General features: G+C 39.9%; 1 long non-coding RNA gene across 1 annotated transcript in view; it reads right to left on the bottom strand.

Moving 5' to 3' along the window:
• Positions 1 to 7,994: 7,994 nt before the first annotated feature.
• The window catches only part of LOC116461707 (uncharacterized), a 92,562-nt gene continuing 79,855 nt past the window's right edge, over positions 7,995 to 20,701 (bottom strand). The window contains exon 3 of the long non-coding RNA XR_004246171.2: positions 7,995 to 8,097. This is a non-coding gene — a long non-coding RNA (uncharacterized LOC116461707). The remainder of the gene's footprint in view (positions 8,098 to 20,701) is intronic.

Genomic DNA, 20,701 nt, shown 5'->3' with positions numbered 1-20,701 from the left:
TGTGATGTCACCCCAGGTGGTCCAGCTGTAAAATTCCTCTCTTTGTACTCTTTCTTTTTATTTCTCAGCTGGCCAACACGTATGCAAAATAGAAAGAATCTATGTTGAAATATTGGTGGTGGGTTCCCCCGATACTTCCCTTTATTGTGGATAACCTATCTTAAATTATCTTATCTTTAGTTACTGACTTACTTTTAAATTTTGTGTCTCTGCTACCAGAATTTAATCTCTTTATTTTGTATTTGTTAAAGATGGGGTCTCACTCTGTAACCCAGGCTGGAGTGTAGTGGTGCCATCACAGCTCACTGCAGCCTCAACCTCCCAGGGTTCAAGTGATTCTTCCATCTCAGCCTTCTGAGTACCAGGGACTGCAGGTGCACACCACCACCCCTGGCTGATTTTTGCAGATATGGGGTTTCATCATATTGCCCAGGCTGGTCTCAAATTCCCAGGGTCAAGTGATCCTCCTGACTCAGCCTTCCAAAGTGCTGAGATTATAGGCTTGAGCCACTGCCCCTGTCCTACGCTCTTTAAGGGGAGAGATTATGTTGGTTTTGTTTGCTACTGTATTCCCAGATCCCTAGATGAGATCTCATTACATTGTAGTCACTCAAATATTTAGTGAAAGAATGTTTGAATTACCTTGAAGAGGGCTGTAAGATGTCACTAATGAAAATAAGTCTTATCCAGTTCTAAGCATTCTTGCTCACTGCTGTGTTGCCTTTATTACTCCAGATCTTGATACCATCTGCAATGGTACCTTACACTGAAGTTTGCCAAGCAGCAACCATTTGTATTTCCTAATCACATTCTCAGCTTTTGCTCTTAAAGCAAGGTTATCATGTCAGGGTTGCTGGATCCAGGAGACTTTCCAACCTCAAGCAGATACAGGAATCAGCACCAAGTGTCTTCAGTAAAACTTTTCAGTTCTCATGAAAAGCCTGTGTTATCAGGATGCTTTTCCATTTCTGTTCTTTACAGTTCCCCTTGGACAGTCTTGGTCCTAGCCTGCCAGCAGATCTCAATTAGAGCCTTTCTGTAGATAGATGAGATTTGGTGCAGAATTAAATCTCAAAAGGGAAGAGGTCAGATTTTCCATCTTTTTCCTCCAGGATGGTCTTTTGGCAAATTTATGCAGTGACCAGTTTTGCATCCCAGGATATATTTGGAAAAGATGTCTTTAGGTCACAAAAGGTCTTCCTGCTTATCCTCCGAGGTTAAGCTTGGGTGGCTACTAAACTAATATTTACATAACCAAACAGGGTTACTCAAAGGCTGCTCTTCAAACTTAGATTTGTTCAAGGTAAATTTTTGTATTTCTCTAAGCCTAGGTGGTATACCTTGTGATATGTGACACATCTAGATTCCTCTTCAGGAATGAAAAACTATATGGCAGTTGCTGGGAAGTTGCAGGAGACCATCTCCCTTTGGGCTTACAGGAGTTATCTCCCTTTGGGCTTACATCTGCTGAAGAGAGCTGAGGTCATATCCCTTCCAGGGAAATTGCCCACATTAATGACTGAACTGTGTGGGAATAGAAAGACCTGGCCATCTTACACTGACTTGGAATATCTCTGAATTTTCATTCCAGCTTCAGATTATCTGTAGTATTGACTAGGACTCCCAAGAAAACTACATGGCCGTTCAACTTCCCCAAACAATTCTATTCCCCATTCATTCCTTCCATGGCTATTAACCCTAAGGGCACCTCATGCATGGGAACACAACATGACCACTTGTAATGATAATTATTTTTATTGTTAAAAAGCCAACACTATTATAATGAAAAATAACCTGTGACAATTTACTTATAATTTGAAAATAAAGACACTAAAGTTTGAATAGTAGGCTAAACAATGGCTAAGTTTCTATTACAATAAAATGAAATTAAAAATGAAATGTAAAAAGATAGTTAAACAATAGAAATGACTATAGAGTGATTGAAATTAAGATGAAAATGTACCAGGGAAAAAGGAAGGTAACTTGCCTGAAATTTTGCAGACAATGCTGACCGGTGATCCAAATAGTAATTCACATTTGCATTTGCTTTACAATTTCTAAAGAATTTTACATACACCAACCTCTTTTGACATCTCAACAGATCCTGGGGGAGGAAGGTGGGTAAAAAATATTTGCTTTTTAAGAGTTAGTGAACATGCTGAAATATACTCTCTCCCCCTACAATGTAAGATAAATCTTAGATCACTCATTATAGGGGATCTGTGAGAATAAAGTAAAATGTTATTTGAAACTATTTAGCATAGTCATCAAATGTAGCAAATGCTTGATCAACGTTAGCAATCACCATCATCACCATCATCCTCCCTCCAGCTCCTTATAACACCCTTCCTGAAGGTACAAGATAGAACTTTGTAGTCCACTATTGAGTTCCATATCTTACCAATGTTGGAACTAAGACTCTAGGAAGATTAAAAACTCTACTCAAGACAAATGGGATAGTAAGAGTCACAGGTAAGAGTACAACCCGGGTCTCCTGAGTTCCTGTTCAGAAAGTTAGGACTTCCAAATGTGCTCGAGTTATGCATTAAATCTCAGAGAATCTGGTTTCTTCCATCTGCTAGATACCAAAATCGGAGAAACTATGTAAAAGAAAATGATTTTAGTGTAAATGTAATAGATTTGTGCTCATGGCAAGTCAATACATGGTAACAAGTTGCAGAAGAGAAAGAAATTTAATAACAGGGCTGTTGAATGAGGAGACAGGAGGAAACCTCAAATCAGTCTCCTTGAGGAACTTGGAGTTAGGGTTATTAAGGGTTTTGGAATGGACTAAAATGTGGAGATTATTGATTTGTCAAGAGGCTATACTGAAGTCATGAGACAGGGAGACAAAGAAACAATATTCTCATGCCGATTTGGTTTCTCTGTAGGGGTCTTCAAATTGGTTGGTGTCAGCTATTCTGCTGGAAGTCAGGATCTGCTTAAGCAACTCTTAAACCAAAGCCTTATGATCCTAACATGAGAAATCCCATCTGTAGAAACAATGGAGATGCAAATGATCCCTAACTAGTGTTAGGTGACTTTTGGTTACAAGGAAGTGGGTTGAAGGACTGCTTAATTATAATTATATTCCTGTTCAGAATTCTTATTAACCTTGTGACGATGGCTTCATTATTTAGAATGTAAGACAAAATCTACAAGAAAATTTTGCTCCCTGGATATTCAATCCAACCTATCCCATAACAGGATGAAAAGTAAACACCAGGCATTATACCTTCAACAGGGATGTGATGGACTTAGATTATGAAGTTGTGTGATTGGTTAGGTCTATGATTGAAACATAAGTAAGGTTATTAATGTGAGTTAATGTGACTTATTGACTCAACACCCTCAGACACCTCCCTGTCCACACTCATGTGTAAACCCTCTCCATCTCCCCCTTGCTCTCCCTCCTCTGTTCTTATGAAAGAAAAATGATGTATTGCATTTGTTTCCTTAATGCTCTGGAGATTCTGCTCAGTGGATTATTTTAGTTTACTTATCTATTTTTTTGTTTTAAATGGAGGTTAATTGAGGAGATTTACACAGGCTTGTGGGGTGCTTTTGGTACTGGCAAGATACTAGCTTCTAAGATCCTTTAGTCCTGACACTGAGTCACTCTGCTTTAACACCACAGAATCTGAAGTGAAGTGAAGTATTTGCAAAGAGTCTCTCTTGTGTTACTCAAAATATGTATCTTCTCCCTTAACACTGCCTAAGCAAACTCAAACTTGCCAATTAGCAGGTTCTTGCTGCTGAATTCACCCTTGCATTTCCCAAGTTGTTATTTTTAACTTAGGAGATAAAACTTCTATGTCTCCATTTCTAAGTAGAGAATACTAAGGGCAAAGGTGAAGAGCTACGAAGATGTTTTCTAACTTTATATCTGTTACAAAACAAAAGTAACAACACAGTTCATATTGAGTAAGAAACTTTCTATTAAAAAAAGGAAGAAAAAAAAAAAAGCAACAACAAATTTCCCTGAACCCAATTGCCTGAATAAATGCAGATGTTTTGCTACAGTTTCTACTGTGGTCTTCTTCAGTGGTTGAAAAGAATGCTGAACTTAATAAAACTGTGGTACACATGGAACCTGTGTTTCTCTTCTCATTTTATAATAATAAATGGCCAGATTAAGTAGGATAAAAGAAAAGATATAGAAAGTTCTTAGGCAGGTATAGTATGCTTCTAAGCAAGAACTGCTGAATATTAGAACCTAAAATATGGAAGATAGTACTTGGAAATTATTATGATACTTTCATTTCCTTTCTTCTCATTTAGTGTTTCTGAAATATTAGAGACAGCAGATTGGGGAGTTGTACTTATTCTTGATGAAATGGTCTGTGCAAAGTCTCTCAGCACTGATAGTGAAGATGAGGAGTTGAAACCAGAGGGGATTCAAAAGGTGAATCTGTGTGATGCTCTTCAGCATTTCTGAATAATCTATTTTTTATTGACGAAACCAACTTTTTCATTTATGTTAATCCCCACTCCCACCTCCAATCCTGAGACCCTGAGATGTCTCTTGGTAATCCTTTCATAGGCAAGTCTTAAATTTTAAAGTTTCTCACAAAAACAACAATAATAATCATAAAGGTCAAATAGGTACATTTGCATTTTATAGAAAAATTAAGTATTTATTCCCAATGTGTCTGGAATTGGTGGGTTCTTGGTCTCACTGACTTCAACAATGAAGCCACGGACCCTCATGGTGAGTGTTACAGTTCTTAAAGGCGGTGTGTCCGGTGTTTGTTCCTTCTGATGCTTGGATGTGTTCGGAGTTTCTTCCTTCTGGTGGGTTCGTGGTCTCACTGGCTCAGGAGTGAAGCTGCAGACCTTCACAGTGAGTGTTACAGCTCTTAAGGCAGTGTGGCCCCAAAGAGTGAGCAGCAGCAAGATTTATTGCAAAGAGTGAAAGAACAAAGCTTCCACAGTGTGCAAGGGGACACCAGCAGGTTGCCACTGCTGGCTGGGGCAGCCTGTTTTTATCCTCTTATCTGGCCCCACTCACATCCTGCTGATTGGTCCATTTTACAGACAGCCAATTGGTCTGTTTTACAGACAGCTGATTGGTCCATTTTGACAGGGTGCTGATTGGTGCGTTTACAATCCTTGAGCTAGACACAAAAGTTCTCCACCTCCCCACTAGATTAGCTAGATACAGAGTGTCGACACAAAGGTTCTCCAAGTCCCCACCAGAGTAGCTAGATACAGAGTGTTGATTAGTGCATTCACAAACCCTGAACTAGACACAGGGTGCTGATTGGTGTGTTTACAAACCTTGAGCTAGATACAGAGTGCCAACTGCTGTATTTACAATCCCTTAGCTAGGCATAAAGGTTCTCCAAGTCCCCACCAGACTCAGGAGCACAGTTGGCTTCACCCAGTGGATCCTGTACTGGGGCCGCAGGTGGAGCTGCCTGCCAGTCCCATGCTGTGCGCCTGCACTCCTCAGCCCTTGGGTGGTCGGTAGGACTGGGCACCATGGAGCAGGGGGCGGCACTCGTCAGGGAGGCTCGGGCCATGCAGGATCCCATGGGTGGGGGGAGGCTCAGGCATGGCGGGCTGCAGGTCCCGAGCCCTGCCCCATGGGGAGGCAGCTAAGACCCAGTGAGAAGTCGAGCACAGCAGCTGCCGGCCCAGGTGCTAAGCCCCTCACTGCCCGGGGCCAGTGGGGCCGTCCGGCCACTCTGAGTGTGGGACCCACCAAGCCTGTACCCACCCGGAACTTGCGCTGGCCCACAAGCACTGGGTGAAGCCCCGGTTCCCGCCCACGCCTCTCCCTCCACACCTCCCCACAAGCTGAGGGAGCCAGCTCTGGCCTTGGCCAGCCCAGAAAGGGGCTCCCACAGTGCAGTGGTGGGCTGAGGGCTCCTCAAGCACGGCCAGTGCAGGTGCCCAGGCCGAGGAGGCACCGAAAGCGAGCGAGGGCTGTGAGGGCTGCCAGCACGCTGTCACCTCTCACCAAGGCCAAGAATTTTATAGTGTTTAGTCCTAAAATCAATTTTGGAGACAAATTGTAAGAACTGCTAAGGCAAATTGCTAAAATGGAACTCTTCCATAAGTGTCTGTAACGAAGTGGCCACAGTAAAGGTGAGTCTGAAAGCACAATTTTCCTTCGTCTCACATCTCTGCTCAGAATTAGAATTGCTTCTTTGTCATGCTAACAGGGACAGATTTTGAACCTTCTGTTGAAAAGAGACCTCATGGCTAACATAAACTCAGGCTCTATCAAAAGCAAGGACAGGAAAGCATAGAGGTTTTTTATGCGTTTTTTACTTGACTTTTGTTTGCAATTTTTCAAAAAAAAATCCCATTTTATTATGAAAATTTTTAAGTAGAAGAGAAATTAAAAAGACAGTAGGGCGAATACACACATACTTTCTACTTAGGTTTTAAAATTAATCTTTTATTCTAATTGTTTTATTTAATACTACCCACCAGTCCATTCTTCTAATTATCCATCAATCCATCTAATTTCCTTGATGCATTTCATACTATAGAATCAAATTATAGAATTGTGTCCTAAGTTTATTCCTTCCAGTGGGTTCATGGTCTCACTGACTTCACGAATGAAGCTGCAAACCTTCATGGTGAGTGTTACAGCTCTTAAAGGTGGTTTGTCCGGAGTTTGTTCCTTCAGATGTTTCCAGAGTTTCTTCCTTCTGGTGGGTTTGTGGTCTTGCTGACTTCAAGAATGAAGTCGTGGCCCAGTGCAGTAGCTCACGCCTGTAATCCCAGCACTTTGGGAGGCCGAGGCAGGTGGATCACAGTCAAGAGATCGAGACCATCCTAGCTAGCATGGTGAAACCCCATCTCTACTAAAAAATACAAAAAATTAGCCAGGCATGGTGGCAGGTGCCTGTAGTACCAGCTACGTGGGAGGCTGAGGCAGGAGAATGGCGTGAACCCGGGAGGTGGAGCTTGCAGTGAGCCGAGATTGTGCCACTGCACTCCAGCCTGGGTGACAGAGTCAGACTCTGTCTCAAAAAAAAAAAAAAAAAAAGAATGGAGCCAGGGACCTTTGGGGTGAGTGTTACAGCTCTCAAAGATGGCAGGGACCCAAATAGTGAGCAGCAGCAAGATTTATTGTGAAGACTGAAAGCACAAGACTTCCACAGCATGGAAGGGGACCCGAGTGGGTTGCCCCTGCTGGCTGGGGGTGGCCAGCTTTTATTACCTTACTTGTCCCCACCCATGTCCTGCTGATTGGTCCATTTTACAGAGTACTGATTGGTCCATTTTACAAATCTCTAGCTAGCTACAGAGCACTGGTTCATTTTACAATCTTCTTTTAAAACAGAAAAGTTCTCCAAGTCCCCACTGGACACAGGAAGTCCAGCTGGCTTCACCTCTCAGAATCAACTACTTTTTACCACAAACCACTTCAGCACACGTTTGCTTGTTTTGTTAACTTACAATTCTGTTTGCAAGAAAGCTTTATAAAGAAGCCATGCATGTAAGATCCACAAAACGTGTCTCAATTTCAGACTTTTATAATTACTCATTTACTACCTCCATTATATTTAATATTATAATTTATATAAAATGTTATTCATATGAATTAAATATTTAAATATTATAATCACTTAATTTTATAACATTAAATATTATAATTCAATATTTTTAATAATAATATGTAGTTTCAAATTAGACCACACCATTTCATAAAACCAAACTATTATACCATACATCATATTGGAAAAACTTGAACTTTTTATTTTAAAGCAAGCAGTATATAATAGAATTAAATTAATAACTAAAGTTTCTTGCTCCTGCTCCCATTACTAGCCCTACTGATTTCGGCTGTTTCTGTTTTCACTTCTACAGTTGATGGTCACCTTAACTCAAAATAACTTAAATAACAATAACAATTTCATTTCTGGATACACCAACTTTAGACCACACAGCTCTATTGTAACAGAGAGGAATTCTTACCTACTTTTTTCTTTTTGTTCTGCCCTATTTTAAAAAATATGTCCAACAGCTAGGTAAGGTGGTACATGCCTGTAGTCTCAGCTTCTCAGGATGCTGCGGCAGGAGGGTTCCTTGAGCCCGGGAGTTCAAGATAGCCTAGGCAACAGTGAGACCAAGACCCTGTCTCAGAAAAAAAAAAAAAACAAAACAGGTTTAGTTTTAGTGTTTAATTTTACTTATAGTTATGTGTACAAATATAAATGATATTCCTGAACTCCTGTTTCTTGTTCTACCAACTTTAGGAAGTGCTTCTTAGCATCTCAGTATCATAGGAGAAAGACAGAGGTCTTAAAACCACCCTTTATCTCTTATCACTTTTCTGCAATAGCAACAGACTCATGAAGATTAAATAGATTTGGATATTTTGCAGACTTTTTCTTGCTCCCAGTGTCTAGTTTCTACTTGCTGTTGGTGCCCTCTCCAATTTTGGAGGCATGATCAGGACTGCATGCTCCAGGAACTGGCGAGAGCCAGGCAAGGGGGAGCTCTGCCCCTTCTGAATTGGTTGGGCAGGAGCTCCCTGGTTGCAGCTGCAGGCATCCATCCCGGGTGGGGACCCAGATATTTCTGTGCTCTCAGGGCCCAGGAAGTTTCCCTTGCTCTCCACAGGCTCAGAAGTGCCTGCTCCCAGTGCCTGGCCTTTCCCTGCTCCCAGGACCTGCTCTGATTGTGGAGCAAGGTTGGGGCTGTGCCTGGGTACTGTCATAGTGGGCATGCTCAGGGCAGTGGTGACATGCCTGCTTCCTGCCACCTCTGGACTTTGATCCCTAGGAGCATGGGAGAGACGCCGAGGGAGTGAGGCCTGCAGGCTCCCCTTGTCACAAACAGCCTGGGTGCCATGAAGCTGTGGGAGGCAGACTGGCTCGTGGGTGGAAGGAGGCTGCCACGGTGAAGCCCCACCTTCAGGCCAGGGAGGGCCTGAAGCTTGGGAGCTGGGCTTCCAGTCCTGTCTACCAGAGGAGGAACTCATGGTGCTTTTTCCTTGGCCCACTCATGGTTGCTCATGGACTAATCAGCATGTACTTCCCTCTAAAGGGAAGAAAATCCCTGGACTCAGCCAGGAAAAAGCAGACTTCTCCAGGGCTTCCTTTCTGCTGAAAGCTGCGGACAGTTGGGTTGACTAGCTGTAGAGAGGAGCTACCCTATCTTCTGAGAGCCGAACACTCCTCAGGATGACCTGCCTGGAAGGGAGGCCCCCACTCCAGGGCCTCCTCTCTGCTGAGAGCTGATCAGTCGATGGGACAACCTGCCTATGGAGAGGAGCTACCCATTACCCACCACAAGCCTCCTCTAGGCTGTTGTAACACTCAATAAAGCTCCTTTTTGTCTTGCTCACTCTCCACTTGTCTGCATACCTCATTCTTCCTGAACAAAGGATAAGAACTCAAAGGCACCATTGGCCACAGAGGTTTCTGGCCAGAAAAGCAACACCCCAAAGACCTCACAACAATAATATCCACTATATTACTTTCCATATCAAATGTATACAATAGAGTGAAATTTTTCCAAATTTATAAAAGAATTTATTGATACATATATATGAGAGATAGATACGCGCATTAATATAATTTATATGTACATTCAGAACTTGTTTTAAGTATGAAAAACAGCACAATGTAGTAGGGAAACAAGCAGCAGTCAGAAGTCTTGTAAGGTTGCTGATTAGCTAAAGAAAGAATAATCCCATAGATTATTGGTTGGAATGGACTCCTGTTACAAAAGATAGATTAACAAGAAAAAAAACCCAAAAGAAGTTAATTAGCACATATATTTCATATGTACATGGAGAGACCTAGGGAATGAGAAGTTCTCAAAGAGGTGACTTTGAATTTCAGCTTATTTATACAGCATCTTCAACAAAGAACAGTAAATGTTTAGAGAAATGACAAGAAAAAGAAAAAGGACTTTGAGTCTCTAAGGGTGGAACTTCGGGGAAGGCAAATAACTGGCAGATAAAAGCTGGTTAGTAAATCTGGTTAATGTAGTTTCCTCTGGTATAATCTCCACATGATAGGGGTCTAAAGTTGTTAACCTTTATTCTCCATGGTAGAGGGGAGGCAGGATTTTTTTTTTGAAAATAAATTTATATCCTGATTTTAAGTAGATAGAGGGAAGCCAGGGAGCTTCTAGCATCTACATCTTCTTAATTGCTTTCAGCTCAAGAATATTTTGGGGTGGCATATTATTGTCTCCCATAGTTGTGCATTTATAAGATGCAATTTTATATTCTTGCAATTTAGCTCCCCAATTTAAGATGGATGTTGCATTAGATTCATATATAAGGTTCTTTTGATATGTAAGTCAAAAGAATTATTAAATGAAACAAAACACCATAGTGTAATTAATAATTAATAAAGTATTATTCATTATCTACTATATTAATGACCTTTAGCTAGGAATGTCTGGGAATGCAAATATATGTATGTACATATATAAGAATTCATGCCCTCAAGAAATTATTAATACTATTTATTGGATATGTAGAAAATGAAAACAGAGTACAAAGATACCAATTAGTAATGAGATTTTTTTTTTCTTTTCTTTCTCTTTCTTGTTTTCTTTCTTCCTTTCTTCTGTGGAAATAAATGAAGATCAACCAAATGAGAACAAACAAAATCTATGTATTCTGAGCTTGCTGTAGCTAAGGAAGTCAGTCACTATCACTTGCATTTTGGTAAATACTCAAAGTCAGGCAGAGGAATGGGGAAGCTTCATAGTGGAAAGGAGGGAAGGCTTCAGGTGTGTCCAGATTGGAGGCTGTTGGCATGGGAAGACTGTGGGTAGGCTGACTAGAAAAAAGACATCCTCTGGGATTAGTTAGGGGGGTATATTTGGCTTTTCCTGGTTGATCCTAAATTTGAAGTAGGGATAAAAATTGGGGGACTGGTCAGCTATTAATCAAGCCCAGGCCATCTTGGATCTGTTGTTCTGAAAGTTATTGTTTAGCTTCCTGGATTGTTATTAGAGATAGCACTTTGGATTCCTACAAGTCTGACCTGTAGCAGGTTGGCTTCTTGGGCTGGTTGTTGTAGGTATGGGGGTGAGTTTTCTTAGCAGATTTTTGACTTCTGTAGGTTGTGGGTGAAAATTCTATTTTCATATATGGTCTGGCCATTGTCTATCTATTTGGCCTCTCACTTCCTTTCTTTCAACTGCATGCTCACTAGCTTTTTCTTTCCTTCTTTCATTCCTTCCTTTTGTCTTTCTCTCTTTCTTTCTTTCTCTCTCCCTTTCTTTCCTCCCTCCCTCCTTTCCTTCTCTTTCTTTCTTTCTTCCTTTCTCTTTCTTTCTTTTCTTTCTTTCTTTCTTTCTCTTTCTTTCTTTCTCTTTCTTTCTCTCTCAGCCTTTTTTCTTCTTTTCTTCCCTCCATCCTCTCTTTCTTCGCTCCCACTCTCCCTTTCTCTCTTCCTTCCTCCCTCCCTTCTTTCCTCCCTCCCTCCCTTCTTCCCTCCCTCCCTTCCTTCCTTCCTTCCTTCTTTCCTTCCTTCCTGTTTTTGTTTGTTTTAGCGTTTTTCCCCTGAGAAGGGAAGGAAAAGGCAAAAGACGAGAGTAAAGTGAAGAGAATGAGAAGAGAAGAATGTCGCAATGGGGTGAGTCTGGGACTTGTGTGCTATCAAAGTACCCCGAAGGGAGGTAAATGAAGGACATTTGATAGTAAATGTTGAGAAGGAGGAGGTTGAATGTCTACAATGAAGCTGTACACATGCTGCATTGTAAACCCCATACGTGTTCCCCTCTCCCCTTCTCCCTCGTGCTGCAGTTTCCTACTACCATACCCAGATGAATGAAGTAAAAAGCACATCTGTGAACACTCTGTGTATTTGTATATGTGTATGTATTTGTGTATATGTTTGTGTGTTTTGTTTTGTCAAAAATGAGCAAGTAGTTAACAAGAGCACACTCAGATGTCTCAGTATTTTAGGTAGATTAATCTTGAGTTAACATTCTCCTTCTTGCCTGACACATACAAAACAAAGTTCGTTGTTGACCAAAGAGAAATATAAAGGGAAAGACAAGATTGTTTGTTTTGAAAACCTCAGCATTTCCCATTGTAGCTAAAATGAGTAAGCAGGTAACTGTAGCAGATGACCTCGGCCTCACCTCCCTCATTCTCATTTCTAGCGAGTTGTCCTTTTCAGAAGTGCCCCTTCGAGTGATGAAAGCACTTTCTGTGAACATGTGAATTTGCCCTTTAATGCAGCTACAACCAAGCGGTTACAGATCATGCTCTCTTGGCTGTAATTTGCTCTGTTTTATAGTTCTCAGTCCTGTGTGGCTCCCCCTACTCAACATTCTTTCCCTGCCCCTAGCTTGAGAGATCAATTTCAGATTTACTGTAAAAGGCAACAATACTTTTTATACAACAAAAAAGGAAAACAAAACAAAACAGTGAAAGCCTAGAAAGTTTGATCAAGTCTCCCCACAAATTTAGTTACAACTTTTGGAAAAGAAAAAGCAGAAAAAAAATTACTAAATCCCAATTGGAGGCATGTGATCCACAGATCATAGGCAAGAGACACTGTCCCTGGCCCTATCTCATGCCTGTAATCCCGGCACTTTGGGAGGCCAAGGTGGGAGGATCACTTGAGCCCAGGAGTTCAAAACCAGCCTGGACAACATAGTGGGACCCTATTTCTACAAAATTTTTAAAATTAGATGGGCATGATGGTGTGTGCCTGTGGTCCCAGCTATTCAGGAAGCTGAAGTGGGAGGATTGCTTAAGCCTGGGAGTTAGAGGCTGCAGTGAACCGTGATTGCACCATTGTACTCTGGCCTGGGTGACAGAGAGAGACCTTTTCTCAAAATAAAATAAAGTAAAATAAAATAAATGAAACAAAGCACAGATGGTCAGTTTTGATTTTATCTAAATGACTTTTCTCTTTTCACTGCAATGCAGAAAGGTGATTATTCCTCCAATATTTTGGAGTTGTATATTGATCAGTGTTTGATTTCTAAATTACACACCACTTTTCTAAAATTGGTGCCTGTTTCACTTATGCAAATTTAAACTCACTTATTAGGAGATTTTATTGGAGGAAAGCCCAGTCATTCCTTCCCATTCATGGGTCTGCATCCATGGATTCAACCAACAGTGGATTGAAAAAGAAAAAAAAAATAGTTGCATTTGGACATAATATGTGCAGACATTATTTCTTATCATTACCCCTAAACAATACAGTGCAACATCTATTTAGCTAGCATTTACATTGTATTAGGTATTATAAGTAATCTAGAGATGATTTAAAGTATATGAGAGGATGTGCATAAGTTATATGTAAATATTACACTATTTTATATCAGGGACTTGTGCATTCACGGATTTTGGTATCCAAGGGGAGTCATAGAATCAATCCTCTACAAGTACTGAGGGACAACAGTATACCAATATATAGTCAGGTAAGAGCACTGGGGTCACACAATATGGTTTTAAATCCTCGCTCTATCACTTACTAACTGTGTGATCCTGAAAAAGTTATTTAATTTATCTGCACCACAGTTTCCTTCATCAGTGAAATGGAATAGCAACTGTGCCTAGCTCATAATTTTCCTATAAGGTTACATGAAATTATCTGTAGAAAGTTCTTAGCCCAATGCCTTTCTAGCTCATAGCAAATTATCAATTAATATTTAAAGTAATAATGGAAGCCAAATGGGGGATGGGTAATCACTCCTTCAAGGAATGTGGTGTTCAAGAAGCAGGTGTCATGAGAGAGAGTCTCATTCAATAGGTATTGCATTTATTTTGAATTTTCTGATATCGATATTTTTAAAAGCATTCATTTCTTAATTTAATACTCTTGCCAGAATTTAATATGCTTAAACATATTAAATTTTAAACAATACCCATGCCTAGGGTATTATGGATATTATCTATATTTTCTGTCTTTTTCTCTGGGGTTCATTACGATATTAATTATTATTTTATTTCATCTTGTGACTCTGATACAGTCTTTAAGCTAAAGATTATTATGAAGGGTGAATGATGATTAAAAATATTCATTAAAATCATGTTTATCTTCCTCTGGTCATATATTATCATATGTCTCCTTTGGTAGAGTGCTCCCTAATTTATTAAAATCATTATTGTGAGTGTAGATTGTCCTATTAAAGGACCACTCTTGGTCAATATTATTCAGTTATTCAGTAAAGTGTTTCAAAAGGCCTGGAAACTCAAACAATAAATAATTAAATGTTACAATAAAATGATTCGACTACCAGCTTTTCTGTTAGCAACTTCATACCAGCAGGGTAAGTATCTGTCCTGTTCATTTTCTTTTTTTAGTACAGATGGGGTTTCGTCATGTTGGCCAGGCTAGTCTTGAACTCCTGGGCTCAAGTGATCTGCCCCACTTGACCTCCCAAAGTGCTGGGATTACAAGCATGAGCCACTGCACCCGGCCTTGCCCTGTTCATTTTCATATTCTCACAAACACTGTGACAAATTGTAGATGTGTGATAAATATGTATTAAAGTGAATTAAAATAGATTATCTCAATTCCCTTTATAAGAGTATGGTTATTATTGAATACCAAATATTTGAGTAAAAGGAAGTTATTTTCATTAGACCAAATAATATTTCTTGCCCGCTGCAGAATATTATGAGAATTTTGAATTGTAAAGTAGGTGGTTTGGGAGATGGGAGTTTATTTTAAAATAATGGATTTAATATAAAAAGCCTAGGACTCTCATAAAAAAAGTTAAAGAATTCAATTTTTTTCTTAATTAGAAAAAATTAAGAGATTACAAGTTCAGTAATAGATTTTGCTTGATTAAAATACAATAAACATGAAAAATAAAGAAAATAGATAGATACTGTATCTTAGTTTATTGCTCACATTTTGCGCATGTCATGTGCTTTAAATTTTCCTATCCACCCATACTTCCATAAGTCTATTCAACCAGAAATATTTATTGAATTCTTATAAAGGGCAAGTACTAAATATACTCTCCCCAGGTCTCATGGAACATTCAGTCCTATGAGATAGGAATGGATCAAATTAAGTAATGATACTGTGTATATGTGGAAATGAGATTGGGGCTTGGAAGAAAAGGAATATGCTGGGGGAAGAAAAGTTCATCTCAGGAAGTGACATGAGTAGAGATCAGGGTGATTATGAGTTTATTCAACAACAAAGAGAGGATGAATATACAGACACAGGGAACTGCATCTGTCAAGATCCTGTTACAGAAGGAAATATGGCACATTTGGGGAACTGCAGCAGAGTGAGTGACAGGATTCCAGAGAGTGAGGCAAAGAAGATGTCAAGTGGGGCTTCCAAGGCAGGCAGGAGCTTTGACCAAACAATCCCTTGAGTACTGATTTGGTTTGGCTGTGTCCCCACCCAAATCTCATCTTGAATTCCCACGTGTTGTGGGAGGGACCCAGTGGGAGGTAATTGAATCATGGGGGCAGATCTTTCTCATGTTGTTCTTGTGATAGTAAATAACTCTCAAGACATCTGACAGTTTTAAAAATGAGTTTTTCTGCACAAGCTTTCTTTTTGCCTGCTGCCATCAACGTAAGATGTGACTTGCTCCTCCTTGCCTTCAGCCATGATTGTGAGGCTTCCCCAGCCACGTGGAACTATAAGTCCAATTAAACCTCTTTCTTTTGTAAATTGCCCAGTCTCAGGTATGTCTTTATCAGCAGCATGAAAATGAACTAATACAAGTACTTTCTGTTTTCTTATCTTTAAAGGAATAGAGAACACTAAAGAGTTTTAGATAGGGGTGACGTAGGGAGGACACAATCATATTTGTATTTTGAAATAATCAATTTACCATCATTTTGGAGAATGAATTATAGTAGATTGGGGGAGACCTCGTAATGAACTACTACAGGTCTTCAGGTAGGACAGGTTGGCAGCTTGGGCTAGGTTAGCAACCATGAAGATGGAAAGAAGGGATGAAATTCGACAGATATTTACAGTAAAAAGGCTTTGATGGGCCTCGGGAATGGATAAGAAATGTAGGCTGAGGAAGAGAGTTTCTGGTTTCTATAACTGGGTGAACGATGATGCTATTCTACCAGATAAAAGGCACTGGAAGAGAACTGGGTTGTTTTCTTCTGTACATGGATAGAGAATCAACAATTGGTTTTGGTTTTGTTGTATTTGAAGATATTTGAGGAAGTAGGTAGAAGTATTGGTGGACAGTTATACACATAGATCTGGAACTCAAGAAGAGAGCCCTGTGCTGAATCATTGGCATGTCAATAATGCTAAAAATATGGATTGGAATAAAATCCCTAGCCAATATTGTGGAGGGAAAGGAGGGTGAGAATCTGAACTTTAAGAAAAGAAGATATTTAATGCCTGTTTAGAGAAGGAATTTTCCAAGAAGCATAGAGAGATTGACCAGGGAGGCAGGAAGAAACCTAGGATGAAAGAGTTCCAGAGGCCAATAGAAGAACATATCAAGAAGAAGAAAGGGGTTAACTCTATCAAAGGCTGCTGAGAGGTCAATCAACATGATTTCATTGAGTACTCTAATAATAGCCTTTTCCTGGCAGTGATCAGGAAAGACACAAGATTTTTGCCTGAGTAAAAGATTAAGGATGGAGACATTGAGATTAAAAGTTTGGCTTTGACAGAGAGGAAATGGAGGATGAGACTTGAGTGTTATTGGGATTCAGGGAGAGTTTTTATGAATATAAGGGATACATCAACATGTTTAAATATCAGAGGGAAGATTTGACTTCAGGAAGCAATGAAATATCCAGAAGATAAAAAATATTAATATTCAGAGTTTCAGAGGTTTTAAGAAGTGGTGAGCAGGTGGGATCCAATGAACAGGTAAATGAAATGTCTAGCCTTAGGCAAGTAAATAAATAATATCTCTTATCAGAAAAAAAGATGGAATAGTGCAGGAACAGACAGTGCAATATTTGTTATCGTGAAGGTAAAGACTTTTGTCTGGTTGTTTCTATTGCTCTGATAAAATAGAAAACAATTATCAACTAACAGCATGAGAGAAGAGGGGGTGGCTTGGAATTCTGAGGACAGTGAAGAAAGTGTGAAATAGTTGTTGTGAAAGTGGGCGAATGAGTTAAGTTGAGACATATGGGGAGCCCATTTGAAGTTGATGATTATGTCTTCATGGAAGAGGTTTGCCTTTCTATACCAAGTAGTACTTGGCTATAGGGAGTAGTTGTGGAGAAAGAAGATAACAGGGGTCTTTCAGGGTTGGTGTTTGGCTGAAAAAAGTGATGAACAGCAGTGAGCAAAGGATCTTGCCAAACGGACCCTAGGACTTCAGCTGGATGATGGGGAAAGTGAAAAAGTAGAAACTGGAGGTCTAGGATAAGATAAAGGGTTTAATGTACAAGAAAACTTGATGATCTGAAAAACACCAGGAAGAACTGAAAAAATAGCTAGAAGGAGGGAAAGATGTAGTTATAGTTTAATACTTTTGAATTTGAAATTTTTGACAAGGAACAATTTCAGGAATTGACCAGGTCCTGGCTGTGTCTATAGAAGCAGATAGCAAAACTGGAGTGAAAGAAAAAGTCATTGAAGATGAGATCACCAAAGACTGATAAAGCCAGGATATGCAATGATATTGAAGCCACTCTGGATGATTTCACAGCTTGGAGTAGTGAGGAGGATTGTGATCAAGTAATAAAATCTTCAATAAATAGGCCTGAGTGACTGGTAGGTTCGTGTACCCAGCTGGAAGATAGAGCAGCATAATCCAATAGCACAGACCCCAAACTAACAGAGCTTTCAACATGGGAGAAAGACATGCATACTGATCTGTAGTAAGGGTGACAAATGTTCCAGTAATGACTGAAAGCACAGTGGGTATTACAGTGGAACGGATGGAGCTAACTACTTGGGAGGTGGGAACTCTAAAGAAGACCTCCAAAATGACATGAAATCTTAGCTGTTACTACTAATATGAATCGTTGCTGTTAACATATTAATTATGATTCAAATGCCAATTTCTATAACAAGAAATGTGTTCCTTATAATGTTTAAATCTAATTCCTGTAATGAAAACACTTAATTATCTCCAAACATATGTCCTCCTTTTGGCCCTGGACTTTTTCTTTTTCTTTATTTTTCTGAGACAAGGTCTCTTCACACTGTCACCCAGCCTGGAGTGCAGTGGTTTGAACACATTTCACTATAGCCTTGACCTCCTGAGCTCAAGTGATTCACCTCATCCTCTCATGTAGCTAGGACTATAGGCGTGCACTACTACACCCAGTTTTTTAATTTTTATTTTTTGTAGAAATAGGATTTCACTATGTTGCTCAAGCTGGTCTCAAACTCCCAGGCTCAAGTGAGCCTTCTGCCATGGCCTCTCAAAATGCTGAGATTACAGGCATGAGCCACTGCACCCAGCCTGGACTGTGTCTTAAACGAACCACATCCTTAACCATATTGCACCACTTCCAATAGTTTCAAAGCCTTAGGATTTGGATGTTCATTGCATTATTTCCAACACCACGAAGTAAGATAGCAAAGCTCCCAGAAGGGCTGGGCATGGTGGCTCACAACTGTAATCCCAGCACTTTGGGAGGCTGAGGCGGGCGGATCACTTGAGGTCATGAGTTCGAGACCAGCTTGGCCAACATGGTGAAACCTTGTCTGTACTAAAAATACAAAAAATTAGCCAGGTGTGGTGGCAGGCACCTGTAATCCCAGCTACTCAGGTGGGAGGCTGAGGGATGATAATCGCTTGAATCCAGGAGGTGGAGGTTGCTATGAGCTGAGATCACGCTACTGCACTCCAGCCTGACGACAGAGCGAGACTCCCTCTGTCTCAAAAAACAAAAAAAAAATAAAAACAAGCAAGCAAACAAACAAAAAACAAAGCTTCCAGAATATTCAGTGTCTATTAGGGGGATTGCTTAGGGAACAGCTGAGGGCATTGTTCTAGGCATGCCTGTCAGAGGGAAAACTGTGTCTTCATCATTATCTAACCCTCACATGAAAGTTCTTTTCAATACCTTGTCTTCATTGGATGCACATGGTTAATGAGGAAATGCTTTGCTTGCTGCATTCTTCCTGCCATCATTGCAGTTTCTGGCAAGTAATTTATTTAGTAGCTGTGTTGTTTCTGAGTATTATAGTCTTCTTTACTCACTCTTAATGTGTAAAGTGCTTTAAAAATCTTGCAACCTTCAAAGTAAAAGATGCAGTTCAGTGCCTCACTCCCCGGCATTGCCACAGGGCTCAATAATCTATAGATCATGTAATAATTTCATTTAGCAGCACAATAAAAGTCAAATTAGTTTCCATGAGACAGTTATGTATGATAATCTGGATTACTGTGGCCTCCTACTGACTGTATTAGCATTGTAATGTTATTTCCGCTTCTGGGATTCTGGTGGAATTTTTTCTTCAGTTTATATTTATTGAATCATTATGAAAACTGAGTTCTCAATGTCTTGAAGAAAGAGATTTATAAAAAAAATTAATGTGCAGTGATAATGATCTTCACTTTCAATGCGTCACTTTTTTTCCTTTAAAGTAGCTACTCTAGCTGCTGGGTTTTCAATGTACTTGAAAATGTGGCACTATGAGTTTGAAGCTGAAAACTAATGGCTAAAGCCTGTTTTCTATCCCTTATGGCTAGCCTTTGCCAGAGGCTTTCTCATCTCCTACAATGGTATTCTCCAGGTATATGGAGATGGAGAGTCCACTATTCTGTCTGAATTTCAGAGTACTTGGCCATGATACCCAATCTTCTATCTAAGCTCCTCCCATACTTCATTTCTGGGTTTTGGCACCAAAAACAAAGAACATAGGTGTGTGTGTGTGTGTGTGTGTGCACGCATGCGTGTGTGTGTGTGTGTGATACATATATACAACAGTTTCATAGTCAAGTATAGCCCTATATATCCTACATGACAAGTAAGAAATAGGTCACTTTTAATAGGATTAATCTGCTGTGTCTTCATGTTTCTGAAACATTACATTCATACATCTTCTTAAGACCTTTTGTAATATATAGTTAGCTGTGTAGCTATCTTTCAAACTGACCTTTCTTTTAAATATTTACAGGACTTATCAGGATGCAGTTATTGCTGGAGAGGGTGACAATTAGGAGAGCATTCCATCTTACGAACAAAAAAGTTGGTCCTATGGAGTTTCAGTATCAGACTTATAAAACTCATAAATATAGACTCATATTCAGCCCACATTTAGTTAGTTTGTAATTTGTAAACATTGGGCCATTCTCTCTGCTTCTGCTGTTACCTAGGAGCTCCTGTTGGCTGGATTGCTTATCTCCACGCTTCAGTACGTCCTTAAAGTGTTTTTTCACCCTTCTTACTTGCAGCTGACTCACTTCAGTTCACCAGACAGCATCGTCTCCATATCCTGTTATCTTAGAGCTGCCATGTGTGTCCAACTCGGCGAAGTTATGCACCGTAGAACATCATTCAGGCTTGGGAGACAGGGCTTGGTAGCAGGAACCCACAGACTTTTTGGACATTTTTCATTAGGCACAGAGGAAACTAAAGCAGTAAAATACACACTGTGTTGGCTACTCAAGATATGTTTATGTTAGAAATGGAAGGACATAGAAAGTGGTAAAGGAGAGAAGAGAAGAAAGAAACCATGAAGGAAGGAAGAAAAGAGAGGAGAGAATTAAAGAGGGAAAGAAGAATGGGAAAGGAGGGAAAAACAGAACAAATTTACAGCAAGAACCCTGACTTTATTCTTCATTTAAGATTTTACCTTCTTAGAGAACTTAACCTCTCAGAAAGAAA

The sequence above is a fragment of the Hylobates moloch genome, unplaced genomic scaffold, assembly GCF_009828535.3.
Source record: "Hylobates moloch isolate HMO894 unplaced genomic scaffold, HMol_V3 SCAFFOLD_22, whole genome shotgun sequence".
Taxonomy (NCBI): domain Eukaryota; kingdom Metazoa; phylum Chordata; class Mammalia; order Primates; family Hylobatidae; genus Hylobates; species Hylobates moloch.
Note: the sequence above shows the minus strand (reverse complement) of the source record. Positions and strands in the feature narration are given on the sequence as shown.